Source organism: Giraffa tippelskirchi, chromosome X (genome assembly GCF_054371585.1).
Source record: "Giraffa tippelskirchi isolate mGirTip1 chromosome X, T2T-mGirTip1v1.2.pri, whole genome shotgun sequence".
In the NCBI taxonomy this organism is placed as follows: Eukaryota; Metazoa; Chordata; class Mammalia; order Artiodactyla; family Giraffidae; genus Giraffa; species Giraffa tippelskirchi.
Window position 1 is genome coordinate 70,019,881 of NC_137289.1, and position 14,269 is coordinate 70,034,149.

A 14,269-nucleotide genomic window follows, 5' to 3' on the forward strand; every position below is an offset into this window, starting at 1 on the left:
GATAGAAAGTGATGGATCCAGAGTTCAAACTAAGACTGATTGACTTAAAAGCTTGTGTTATTTTTGGTATTGGTACTATTTTTCAAATTTTGCTCCACCACAGTAAGTTCTTCACCATGGGAACCACTCTGATGCATAATAACGAATCTCCCCAAGACAATTAAGTCCTATTCTTCTGAGCACATGAAAACCAACTTCTAATCTGAGAAGATTTCTATCAATACTGTAAAATCAAAGGTTATTTTAAAAACAAAAAAACTAAAACTTCAAAACATTTACAGGCAACTGAAGGATTCCGGTACTTTGCGAAAATGTTTAGTTTTTATATATCCAAACACACTAATCTTTAATATTTAAGGTTTAGTTTGACCAAAGGTTTGGCTTGATGATTTCCTTAACCATTTGTTCCAATGTTTTGTTTTGTTCCCTTAACCACTGTAAACTTACAGTGTCTGAAGACCTGGTTAAACTTTGAAATTCCAGTAGTGATCTGCTGTCTTCTTTCTATGTTCACCTCATTCTCAGTTTCTTATATACCTCTTTCTTTCCCAATCTTCGTGATCTTCATCTTTTACCTGATACCCACGTCATGCTTCTATTGGTACTACAACCAAAACTCAGATACTTCCCCTTAAATCTTTTAAAATCTTGGGTGATAGAATTAAATTACATTTTCTCCCCAGTCATCTGGTTCCTTTTTGCTATTGTTTCCCATTAACACAATACCTAGTCTCCTTATTTTAAAAATACTATCTTAAAATTTCCATGGCTTAAACATATATGTTATATACATTATCTTATGGAGTCTTATTTCATTGAGAACAACTTAAATACTCATTACATGGTTAATAAGCCTGAACATAATGCTTGATAACTTAAAAAATATCAATGCACATTTATGAGAATAAATGTCTTTTTAGAAGTACTATAAATTGATAACATTCTGAGATCCTGAAAAATATATAGGAAGTTAATAATTTTTAATTACCTAATTCAAGAGCCAAATGATCTTATGGTGTAAAAATAGAGAAGAAATACAGTAATGTACTAAGCAGATGTATCACCATTGGAATAAATGTTTCTGACTATTGAAATGCAAACTTTTCTAAATAAAATCAAGAGAATTTTATTTTTCCATAGCTTGGAGACCTGGAGTAAGTCAAAAAGTCTCTAAGTCTCTGTTTTCTCATTTATATAATGAGAAGTATAACAGTCTAAATTTATTGAAGAAGCTTTGACTGAGTTGATTAGATTTAGTAACATAAAATTGTGGCTACAATGTATGTATATAAATAAATATCAACAAGGTTAAAAACAGAAACTGAAATCTGCAGGGACTTTGAAAACTACTTTGCCTGCAAAATATAAATATTTTCAATTGAGTTTGGTAAAAATCATTAAGATTGCTTTTTATCATTTTTATTTTGCTTGTTTTGAGTTCTATACATTTATTCAACAATCAGCAGTTATTTATCCTTCGCATTAACTGTCTGTAGATTTTTGAAAATGATGACAGGTACATAGGTAACCAACATATAGAGCTTGTTTGGTGACTCTTCATCTTCCTTATATTTTCTGCACAACTGCACATGAGTACAGTGTGGGACATTCCTTATTCTTTTGGTCCAGTCAGCTTTACTGAGCCTAGAGTCAATGCATACATCCGGAGTTCCCATCTTCTTCACTGCAAATTTCAAGATTTGTCTGAGTGCCCAAGGACATGCTCCTTGAAACTCACTTTATGAGTGCATTTTTTTTTTTTTTATAAATTTATTTATTTTAGTTGGGGGCCAATCACTTCACAACATTGCAATAGTTTTTGCCATATATTGACATGAATCAGCCATGGGTTTACATGTGTTCCCCCTCCTGGACCCCCCACCCACCTCCCTCCCCATCCCATCCTTCTGGATCATCCCATTGCCCCGGCCCTGAGCCCTTGTCACATGCATCGAACATGGAATGGTGTTCTGTTTCACATATGATAATATACATGTTTCAATGCTATTCTCCCAGAACGTGCCACCCTCACCTTCTCCCTCAGAGTCCATAAAATTGTTCCATGCATCTGTGTCTCTTATTCTGTCTCGCATATAGGGTTATCGTTACCATCTTTCAAATTCCATATATATGCATTAGTATACTGTATTGTTGTTTTTCTTTCTGGCTTACTTCACTCTGTATAATGGGCTCCAGTTTCATCCATCTCAGTAGAACCGATTCAAATGTATTTTTTTTAATGGCTGAGTAATATTCCATTGTGTATATGTACCACAGCTTCCTTATCCATTCGTCTGCTGATGGACATCTAGGTTGCTTCCATGTCCTGGCTATTGTAAACAGTGCTGCGATGAACATTGGGGTACACGCGTCTCTTTCAATTCTGGTTTCCTCGGTGTATATGCCCAGCAGTGGGATTGCTGGGTCATATGGCAGTTCTATTCCCAGTTTTTTAAGGAATCTCCACACTGTTCTCCATAGTGGCTGTACTAGTTTGCATTCCCACCAACAGTGTAAGAGGGTTCCCTTTTCTCCACACCCTCTCCAGCATTTATTGCTTGTAGACTTTTGGATAGCAGCCATTCTGACTGGTGTGAAATGATACCTCATTGTGGTTTTGATTTGCATTTCTCTAATAATGAGTGATGTTGAGCATCTTTCCATGTGTTTGTTAGCCATCTGTATGTCTTCTTTGGAGAAATGTCTGTTTAGTTCTTTGGCCCATTTTTTGATTGGGTCGTTTATTTTTCGGGAATTCAGCTGCAGAAGTTGCTTGTATATTTTTGATATTAATTGTTTGTCTGTTGCTTCATTTGCTATTATTTTCTCCCATTCTGAAGGCTGTCTTTTCACCTTGTTTATAGTTTCCTTTGTTGTGCAAAAGCTTTTAATTTTAATTAGGTCCCATTTGTTTATTTTTGCTTTTATTTCCAATATTCTAGGAGGTGGGTCATGGAGGATCCTGCTGTGATTTATGTCAGAGAGTGTTTTGCCTATGTTTTCCTCTAGGAGTTTTATTGTTTCTGGTCTTACGTTTAGATCTTTAATCCATTTTGAGTTTATTTTTGTGTACAGTGTTAGGAAATGTTCTAGTTTCATTCTTTTACAAGTGGTTGACCAGTTTTCCCAGCACCACTTGTTAAAGAGATTGTCTTTTCTCCATTGAATATTCTTGCCTCCTTTGTCGAAGATAAGGTGTCCATAGGTGCGTGGGTTTATCTCTGGGCTTTCTATTTTGTTCCATTGATCTATATTTCTATCTTTGTGCCAGTACCATACTGTCTTGATGACTGTGGCTTTGTAGTAGAGCCTGAAGTCAGGCAGGTTGATTCCTCCAGTTCCATTCTTCTTCCTCAAGATTGCTTTGGCTATTCGAGGTTTCTTATATTTCCATACAAATTGTGAGATGATTTGTTCTAGTTCTGTGAAAAATACCATTGGTAGCTTGATAGGGATTGCATTGAATCTATAGATTGCTTTGGGTAGTATACTCATTTTCACTATATTAATTCTTCCAATCCATGAACACGGTATATTTCTCCATCTGTTTGTGTCCTCTTTGATTTCTTTCATCAGTGTTTTATAGTTTTCTATATATAAGTCTTTTGTTTCTTTAGGTAGATATATTCCTAAGTATTTTATTCTTTTTGTTGCAATGGTGAATGGTATTGTTTCCTTAATTTCTCTTTCTGTTTTCTCATTATTGGAGTATAGGAATGCAAGGGATTTCTGTGTGTTAATTTTATATCCTGCAACTTTACTATATTCATTGATCAACTCTAGTAATTTTCTAGTAGAGTCTTTAGGGTTTTCTATGTAGAGAATCATGTCGTCTGCAAACAGTGAGAGTTTTACTTCTTCTTTTCCTATCTGTATTCCTTTTATTTCTTTTTCAGCTCTGATTGCTGTGGCCAAAACTTCCAAAACTATGTTGAATAGTAGTGGTGAAAGTGGGCATCCTTGTCTTGTTCCTGACTTTAGGGGAAATGCTTTCAATTTTTCACCATTGAGGATAATGTTTGCTGTGGGTTTGTCATATATAGCTTTTATTATGTTGAGATATGTTCCTTCTATTCCTGCTTTCTGGAGGGTTTTAATCATAAATGGATGCTGAATTTTGTCAAAGGCTTTTTCTGCATCTATTGAGATAACCATATGGTTTTTTTCTTTCAATTTGTTAATGTGGTGTATTACATTGATTGATTTGCGGATGTTAAAAAAACCTTGCATTCCTGGGATAAAGCCCACTTGGTCATGATGTATGATCTTTTTAATATGATGTTGGATTCTGTTTGCTAGAATTTTATTAAGGATTTTTGCATCTATGTTCATCAGTGATATTGGCCTGTAGTTTTCCTTTTTTGTGACATCTTTGTCTGGTTTTGGAATTAGGGTGATGGTGGCCTCATAGAATGAGTTTGGAAGTTTACCATCTTCTGCAATTTTCTGGAAGAGTTTGAGCAGGATAGGTGTTAGCTCTTCTCTAAATTTTTGGTAGAATTCCGCTGTGAAGCCGTCTGGTCCTGGGCTTTTGTTTGCTGGAAGATTTCTGATTACAGTTTCGATTTCCGTGCTTGTGATGGGTCTGTTAAGATCTTCTATTTCTTCCTGGTTCAGTTTTGGAAAGTTATACTTTTCTAAGAATTTGTCCATTTCTTCCAAGTTGTCCATTTTATTGGCATATAGCTGTTGGTAGTAGTCTCTTATGATCCTTTGTATTTCTGTGGAGTCTGTTGTGATCTCTCCATTTTCATTTCTAATTTTGTTGATCTGATTCTTCTCCCTTTGTTTCTTGATGAGTCTGGCTAATGGCTTGTCAATTTTGTTTATCTTCTCGAAAAACCAGCTTTTCGTTTTGTTGATTTTTGCTATGGTCTCTTTTGTTTCTTTTGCATTTATTTCTGCCCTAATTTTTAAGATTTCTTTCCTTCTACTGACCCTGGGGTTTTTCATTTCTTCCTTCTCTAGTTGCTTTAGGTGTAGAGTTAGTTGATTTATTTGATTTTTTTCTTGTTTCTTGAGGTACGCCTGTATTGCTATGAACCTTCCCCTTAGTATTGCTTTTACAGTGTCCCATAGGTTTTGGGTTGTTGTGTTTTCATTTTCATTCGTTTCCATGCATAATTTTATTTCTTTTTTGATTTCTTCTGTGATTTGTTGGTTATTCAGAAGCGTGTTGTTTAGCCTCCATATGTTGGAACTTTTAATAGTTTTTTTCCTGTAATTGAGGTCTAATCTTACTGCATTGTGGTCAGAGAAGATGGCTGGGATGATTTCAATTTTTTTGAATTTACCAAGGCTAGATTTATGGCCCAGGATGTGATCTATCCTGGAGAAAGTTCCATGTGCACTTGAGAAAAAGGTAAAATTGATTGTTTTGGGGTGGAAAGTCCTGTAAATATCAATTAAATCTAATTTGTCTATTGTATCATTTAAAGTTTGTGTTTCCTTGTTAATTTTCTGTTTAGTTGATCTGTCCATATGCGTGAGTGGAGTATTAAAGTCTCCCACTATTATTGTGTTATTGTTAATTTCCCCTTTCATACTTGTTAGTATTTGCCTTATATATTGTGGTGCTCCTATGTTGGGTGCATATATATTTATGATTGTTACATCTTCTTCTTGAATTGATCCTTTGATCTTTATGTAGTGTCCTTCTTTGTCCCTTTTCACATCCTTTATTTTAAAGTCTATTTTATCTGAAATGAGTATTGCGACTCCTGCTTTCTTTTGGTCTCCGTTTGCATGGAATATGTTTTTCCATCCTTTCACTTTCAGCCTGTGTGTGTCTCTAGTTTTGAGGTGGGTCTCTTGTAGACAGCATATATAGGGGTCTTGTTTTTGTATCCATTCAGCAACCCTTTGTCTTTTGGTTGGGGCATTCAACCCATTTACATTTAAGGTAATTATTGATAAGTATGATCCCGTTGCCATTTACTTTGTTGTTTTGAGTTCGTGTTGAAACATCCTTTCTGTGTTTCCTGTTTAGAGAAGATCCTTTAGCATTTGCTGGAGAGCTGGTTTGGTGGTGCTGAATTCCCTCAGCTCTTGCTTGTCTGTAAAGCTTTTGAATTCTCCTTCATATCTGAATGAAATCCTTGCTGGGTACAGTAATCTGGGTTGTAGATTATTCTCTTTCATTACTTTAAGTATGTCCTGCCATTCCCTTCTAGCCTGAAGGGTTTCTATTGAAAGATCAGCTGTTATCCTTATGGGGATCCCCTTGTGTGTTATTTGTTGTTTTTCCCTTGCTGCTTTTAATATTTGTTCTTTGTGTTTGATCTTTGTTAATTTGATTAATATGTGTCTTGGGGTGTTTCGCCTTGGGTTTATCCTGTTTGGAACTCTCTGGGTTTCTTGGACTTCTGTGACTATTTCTTTCCTCAGTTTAGGGAAATTCTCAACTATTATCTCCTCGAGTATTTTTTCATGGCCTTTCCTTTTATCTTCTTCTTCTGGGACTCCTATGATTCGAATGTTGGGGCGTTTCATATTGTCCCAGAGGTCCCGGAGGTTTTCCTCATTTCTTTTGATTCTTTTTTCTTTTTTCCTCTCTGCTTCGTTTATTTCCATCATTCTATCTTCTACCTCACTTATCCTATCTTCTGCCTCCATTATTCTACTGTTGGTTCCCTCCAGAGTGTCTTTTATCTCCTTTATTTCATTATTCATTCTATATTGATTCCTTTTTATTTCTTCTAAGTCCTTGATAAACATTTCTTGCATCTTCTCAATCTTTGTCTCCAGACTATGTATCTGTAACTCCATTTTGCTTTCAAGATTTTGGATCATTTTTATTATCCTTATTCTAAATTCTTTTTCAGATAGATTCCCTATCTCCTCCTCTTTTGTTTGGCTTTGTGGGCATTTCTCATTTTCCTTTACTTGCTGAGTATTTCTCTGTCTTTTCATCTTGTTTAGATTGCTGTGTTAGGCGTGGCCCTTCTGTATTCTGGTAGTATGAAGTTCCTCTTTGTTGTGGAGGTTCCTCACTGCAGTTGGGGTTGGACAGGTGGCTTGTCAAGGCTTCCTGGTTGGGGGAGCTTGTGTCGGTGTTCTGGTGGGTGGAGCTGGATTTCTGCTCTCTGGAGTGTAATGGAGTGACCAGTATTAATTTTTGAGATGTCTATGGATTTGGTGTGCCTCTGGGCAGCCTGTATATTGATGCTCAGGTCTATGTTCCTGCGTTGCTGGAGAATTTGCGTGGTATGTCTTGCTCTGGAACTTATTGTCTCTTGGGTGGAGCTTGGATTCAGTGAATTTATGGAGGCTATTGGATGGTCTCTTATTAATTAATGTTTCCCCTGGCTTTCAGTCTTATTCTTGCAGTAGCCTCAAGACTTCTCCTTCCATACAGCCTCAATAATAAAACTTTTAGGTTAATGGTGAAAAGATTCTCCACAGTGAGGGATACCCAGAAAGGTTCACTGAGTTACATGGAGAGATGAGGTGGGGGGGGTGGGTTGAGGTGACCAGGAGGGGAAGAGGGGAATTCAAATGTGGAGAGAGCAATCTAGCCAGTAAGCACTTCCCTCTGTGCTTTCCACAGTTTGGAACCCTCAGAGTGATTCACAGAGATACATAGAGAGGGGGGAGGAAGGTGACAGAGGTGAGCATGAGTAGAAAGGGAGGAATTAAGAGGGGAGAGAGAGATCTGGGCAGTATCCTGTTCCTGAAGTGTTCTCCGGTACCCAGAACACCCTCAGAGATTCACAGAATTGGGTTGAGAAGAGAAGGAGGAGGGTGGGAGATAGAGGTTCCCTGAGGGAGAAGAAAGAGCATCAATAGGTGGAGAGAGTGATCAGGCCAGTGATCACACTCCTGAGTAAAAGTGGGTCCTAAAGATTGTGTTCTTAAATGTACAAAGTTGATATCAAATATGTAAAACAAAGATTAAAAATCTAGAGTAGAGGTTAGACTCTTATAAAACTTACAATCTAAAAAAAAAAAAAAGAAAAAAGGAAACAGTGTAAAAAGAAAAAAAAACAGTAAAACAGTAAAAAAAGAAACAGTAAAAAAATGTAGAACAGGAAAAAAACATTAAAAACAGAAAACACAAAAGGTATAAGATATATGTATGTAGTTTGCTTCAAAAATAGGGTTTTTTTTTTTTTGCAAGTTAATAGTGGGTTATGAAAATGAAAGTTAAAGGTGTAATAGAGGACTTGAAGAAAAAGGAAAGAAGAGAAAAAAAAATTTTTTTTTTTAATTAAAAAAAAAAGTAAAAAAAAAAAAAAAGTAAAAAATATATATATCCCGGACTTTCTCTGGAGCTGTTGTGAGCAGTGTGGGATCTGCTCAGTTTTAGATAGATCCTTATTCCTGCTTATACTTTTCAAGATCTATAGGTCTTTTTCAATGCAGTCGGTATTAACTACAGGGAACATAATCTGTTGGCCTGTCCCTTCCAAAGCGCTTCCCTCTGTTTATTTGGCTTCTGTTTGGAGATCTCTTCAGTATCTAATTTCCGCCCTGCAACAAAGCGGTGGAGGTGATCTCTTTAGGTTCGCTTGTTCAATCGTGCTGTGGGGAGGAAGGAACACTGCAATTCTGGCGTGTGTGTGGTAAGCTCGCAGTGTCTCGGCCGCACTGGGTTCGCCCCCGCTCACGGCGTGTGTGCTTTCCCCGTCTACCCTGCTCAGGCTTCAGGTTACTCGGCCGGGGAGCGGGCCCTGAGCTGCGTGCACTTCCCAGGTCTAAGCCGCTCAGGTTCAGGCTCCCGGTTACTCCACAAAGGCGCAGACTCGGTTTCGCCCGCGGCTTGTGCCGTTCCCGGTCGGAGCTGCCCAGGCGGCCAGGAGTTTGGCGAGGGCGCTCTTCCCTGTTGGGGCGGTGCGGCTTATCACCTCCCTGGTCCCCGCCTCGGTTTACGGGCGCGCCCGGCTCCGGTGTGCTTTGTGTCGGTTCTGGGGAGCTGGTCTCTGGCTGCGACCCTCCCGGCGGCTGTCGACCCTCCGGGATCTCAGGCAGTCTTTGCTTAGAAACTGGGAGCCTGTTTGCAGTTTGGTAGGGGGTGCCCTCTCTGGAGCCGAGTTTGCCCCTTTCCGGCTCTGGCGGGCCCCGCCTGCCCGCTGTGTCCGGCGGGGGATGGGGCGGTCCGCAGCCGGCTAGCTCTCCTCTGGTATCGCTCAGTCCTTTGTTCTGTGAGCGGGCCGGCAGTGCCTTAGAGTTGGGCTTTTCGCGGGATAGTTCTTTCTCTCTCGCTGTCCCACAGTTTAGGTTACTATCTCACGTTAGCTCCCTCAGATTGCCCTCGGGGCACTCGGGCCCGGTCCTTACCCTAGGCAATGCCGCCCGCTCCTCTCCGTTCAGCCCCCACTTGCTGGTGGCGGATGATGCGAGCGTCTGGGGTTCTTTGCTGGGAGTTGCTTTAGGCACGTAATCTGTGGATTTTATTTATTTTTTCCTCCCAGTTACGTTGCCCTCCGAGATAAAAAATCCTCCCCCACACCCGCCGGTGAGAGGGTTTCCTGGTGCTTGGAAATTCCTCCTCTTTTACGACTCCCTCCCCGGGACGGGTCTCCGTCCCTAACTCTTTTGTCTCTCTTTTTATCTTTTATAATTTCTCCTACCTCTTTTGAAGATAATGCGCAGTTTTTGTGGAAGCCTGAAGTCCTCAGCCAGCCTTCAGAAGTAGTTTTGTGAAGTTTGGTCAGCGTTTAGATGTTCTTTCGATACATTTGTGGAGGAGAGAGTGGTCTCCCCGTCCTATTCCTCCGCCATCTTATCCCCGCCCCTCTATGAGTGCATTTCTGAATGTTAATAACGTGTTCTCTGATCACCTACTCATTGATGACAAACTTGCCCCTCCTCTAATCACTCTTTTTTGCATGAGCCATTCAGTCAGGCTTGGTTTGGAGAAAGGGTGTTTTTGTTGTTAAATTGTACTCTGGTTCACAATAAATCAGTGTAGGGTAAAATATGGTAAAAGCACCTTACTAAAGAAAGTAAACATTTTCAAGAAAGTCATAAAGTAAAATTTTGAAATTGTAAATAGGGAAGGGATTTGTTTGTGTGTGATTGTGTGAGAGAGAGAGAGAAGAGAGAGCTTGAGAAAGAGAGGGAGAGAGGAGCAAATTACTGTTTTTTTATTAAGTGTTTTTAAAGATAATTGTAATTGTAAGAAGTAATACAGATTCTCTATAACTTTTATCTAGTTTTCCCCAGCTGTAGCATCATATAACTATAGTACAATATGACAAAATGGAAATTAACATTGACATAATCTACAAACTTTATTCAGACTTCACCGGTTCTATGCACACTCATTTATATGTGTGTGTGTGTGTGTGTGTGTGTGTGTGTGTGTGTGTGTGTGTGTGTCTGGTTCTGTGTTATTCTTTCCACTAGACTGTGGTATATGTTTATACATTGCACATTTTTTTGTTAATGCAGTTGATGTTTTATGAAATTGCTGCAACCTCTGAATTAGAAAATACTGAATGATTACACTTAAGGAAAATACAAGGTGAAATTCATTTAAGCTTCTTTTCACAAGATTTTTGTCAATGGGTCAATGCATAATCTGTCTTTATATGTGTTTCTTTTTAAAGACGGTTATTACATACTGTTGATTTATTAAAGTTGAACTCATGGCCTACAGTGATATCTCCCACATTGCAGGCAGACACTTTACCATCTAAGCCACCATACAGTGGTATAAATCATATCTATAGGAAGCTTATGTAACACACATATTTGCTCTGTAAGGGACATCAGAGCTTACTTGGGTTTAGGAATATTAGACAGCACTTTAGCACCATGCTCCATGATTAGGGACCATTTTTAACAGAGAAATCACCAACAAAAACACAAAAATGTGAAAAATCTGACACTAACTGGACCACAATAGGGACAGTACTTTATAATATGCAACTGAAACAAGAAGGCATAAAAGCCTTGTTCAACCTTAGGTGAGAATTTGCATATCAGGTGACCCAAAATGTTCACCTCTTGGGACATGTTCACAAAATGAAAATGAACATGCCATGAATACTGATTTTGCCGTTAGAAATAGATTTTTAGTGAGTAGGCAAATTTTCAAGTACAGAATCTGTGAATAATAAGAACTGTATTTTATTGAAGATTTTTGTGTTTATAACATTTTTTCTTTCTATAATGTCATTGTATGATTTTAGTATTTTGTGTGATTTTAGTATTAGGGTAATACTGAACTCATGAAAGGAGATAGATAGTGTCCCTGTCCCCTATTTTCTATAAGAAAGAAAGAAAGAGAAGTCACTCAGTCATGTCTGACTCTTTGAAACCCCATGGACTGTAGCCCACCAGGCTCCTCTGTCCATGGAATTTTCCAGGCAAGAATACTGGAGTGGGTTGTCATTTCCTTCTCCAGGGAATCTTCCTGACCCAGGGATCAAACCTGAGTTTCCCTAATTGCAGGCAGATGCTTTACTATCTGAGCCACTAGGGAAGCCCATTTTCTACAAGAGATTGTCTAAAATAGTTGTGGTCTTCTTTAAATTTTTAGTAAGATTTTCTAGCAAATTTAGCTGGGCCTGGATTTCTTTTTCAGAAAGTTTTTATTTATGAATGTAATGTCCTTATTAGTTATAAGGCTATTCAAATTATCTATTTCATCTTGGTTGAGATTTGGTTGTTGTCGTTGTTCAGTTACCAAGTCATGTCTGACTTTTTGTGACCCCATGGACTGCAGCAGGCCAGGCCTCTCTGTCCTTCACTATCTCCCGGAGTTTGCACAAGTTCATGTCCACTGAATCAATGATACAGTCCAACCATCTTATCGTCTGTTGCCCTCTTCTCCTTCTGCCTTCAATCTTTCCCAGCATCAAAGTCTTTTCCAATGAATCAGGTCCTCACAACAGGTGGCCAAAGTATTGGAGCTTCAGCTTCAGTATCAGTCCTTCCAATGAGTATTCAGGATTGATTGATTTCCTTTAGGATTGACTGGATTGGTTGGTAGTTTGTGGGTTTTTGAGGAATTGGTGCATTTCTACTAAGTTGTTAAATTTATGAGTGTAAAGTTATTCATAGTATACCCTGGTTCAGTATGCTCTTTTAATGACTAAAAGAACTGTAGCAATTGTCAACTTAGAGATTAGTCACAGACTGAAAGTAGAGAGTGTTTTATTTGATAGGAAAATCTTAGGACTTCAAGCCCAGAATACAGCATCTCAGGCAGTCCTGAGAAACTGCTCTTAGGAAGACATAGGGCGGTGGGAGTGGGGGTTGGGGTAGGGGAGGGAGTCAGGATTTATAGAAGTTTGTAACAAAGAAGGCAGGCAGTCTGAACATCAAAGTGAAAGTGTTATTTGCTCAGTCATGTCCAACCCTTTGCAACCCTATAGACTATAGCCCGCTGGGCTCCTCTGTCCAAGGAATTCTCCAGGCAAGAATACTGGAGTGAGTAGCCATTCCCTTCTCCAGAAGATCTTCCCAACCCATGGGTCTAACCTGGGTCTACCACATTGCAGGCAGAATTTTTACTATCTGAGCCACCAGGAAAGCCCTGAACATCAAAGATTACTGCTAATTAAGGAAAACCAGATATCTCAAGGAATTTGACACTCTTCTTATATATGGGAAGATTCGAGAGTCTGAGATTATTGAAGTCATTCCTTTCATATGCATTTCAGCTGTCTGGGGCCAGCATTCTGTTTTTTTTTGGTTTCTCACTCCCTCCTCAAGCTCCTCAGTCACCTGGGGGATGGCGGCATCTGCTGGATCATAGGTATTGTTTCCCTTTCTGGAGCCTTCATTCACATTTAGAGGTCTGAAATCACTGATGGCTGTTACATCCTTGATTATTGATGTGGCAGGAGATATTCCATTTCACACAATATTCCATTCATTCCTGAAATTAGTGACATGTTTACTTTCTATTTTTGCCTCTGTTGTCAGAGATTTATCAACTTTATATTTTTTTCATCTTGTTTAATTGATTTCCACTATTGTTTTCTTGTGGTTTTTCAATGCTGTTTCCCTCAATGATAGAGATACTTTTCTTGACTGGACTGCTTGTTATCTCTAGGTGGATAATAGGAAACTCTGTCTCACATTGACAGACAGTGCTTCTATGGAACACTTCTTTTCTTAGGCCATTCTACTTAATAGCCTCTGCAAAATTGCTGAAATACCCGGCGTCTCTTCATTGGGAAAGAAAGCCCCATATTGTAGTCATTCCGTAAAACCATTTATTCCTAGAGGAATTCTCCTTCCTGCTATATCCAGGTGCATAAAAAGACCCTTTAACCCATACAGATGGAGGGAACTTTGCAAGGATGGACCAAGCAGTTGGTATTTTTAGGTGGCTGAAAGGGGTCTCTGACTCTTTGGGAAAGAGAAGACTTCCCTGATACAAGATATTGGTTGTTAGTACAATCATCCTTGCAGTGTCACAAGACTGCCTAGCGTTGCTGTTGGGATTTTCTCTAGATCCAGAAGAGGAATTTCGTAACCATCTTCTGCTGCTAAGTTGAATGTGAGCTATGCTGGGCTGAAGTTGCCTTCTTCTGCTGTTTGGCGTGTTGTAAGGCACTGAACCACTCTGTTTTTACTTTACTCTTAAAGTCTGGTGCATTATTTCCAGGATTTATAGTAATATTTAGCAGGAAAAAACAGTGATGAGTCTATATGACTTTTTCTGGACCTTAAGCTCTAACTATTTCTGAAACGGGTTTGGAGGGGGAATTTTTTTGGTTAATAACTTCTACAGTCAAAGCCTGAAATGAAAAAGCATCAAAACAATGTTTTGTCCATGGAAACCTTTTGAATAAACATCTGTTCATATTTAAATCTAACCAGAAATAGAAAAGAAAACCTGAAGAATACGTAAAAATAAAAATAACAAGGTACACTTAGGAGCATTGCAATCACAAGGAAATTAATGATATCATTTATGAGATGGTGGTGGTATCCACAAATAAGCCCAGAAACATCTTAAAATCCTACCAAGGAGACATAGACAATATTTGTTTATTGCTGAATCTCATGTAGAATTTATAATAAGGAAAAGAAAATAATTCCTGAGGAAATATGTGTCAGGCCTTGAGTAGAGGGAAAATTCATATGAATATATTTCTTAATTTATAGATCTTGCTACTTGGTTACATTTGTTATAAATGAAAGTTCACATACTATTATGATACTATTATAGTGAAACAGGATAAATCCCAGATTGACAGTTTATTAAATAGGTAATGTTAGACTTAACTCCTATAAGTTACACCTGAAAGTAGTCACATGAAGTCTGTAGATAGCCTAATCTCAGTATATCACACATGTTTATTAT

General features: G+C 38.5%; 1 pseudogene; it reads right to left on the bottom strand.

Annotated features, from left to right (window-relative positions):
* Positions 1–1,466: 1,466 nt before the first annotated feature.
* LOC145535659 (large ribosomal subunit protein eL31 pseudogene) lies at positions 1,467–9,839 on the bottom strand (annotated as a pseudogene).
* Positions 9,840–14,269: the final 4,430 nt, after the last annotated feature.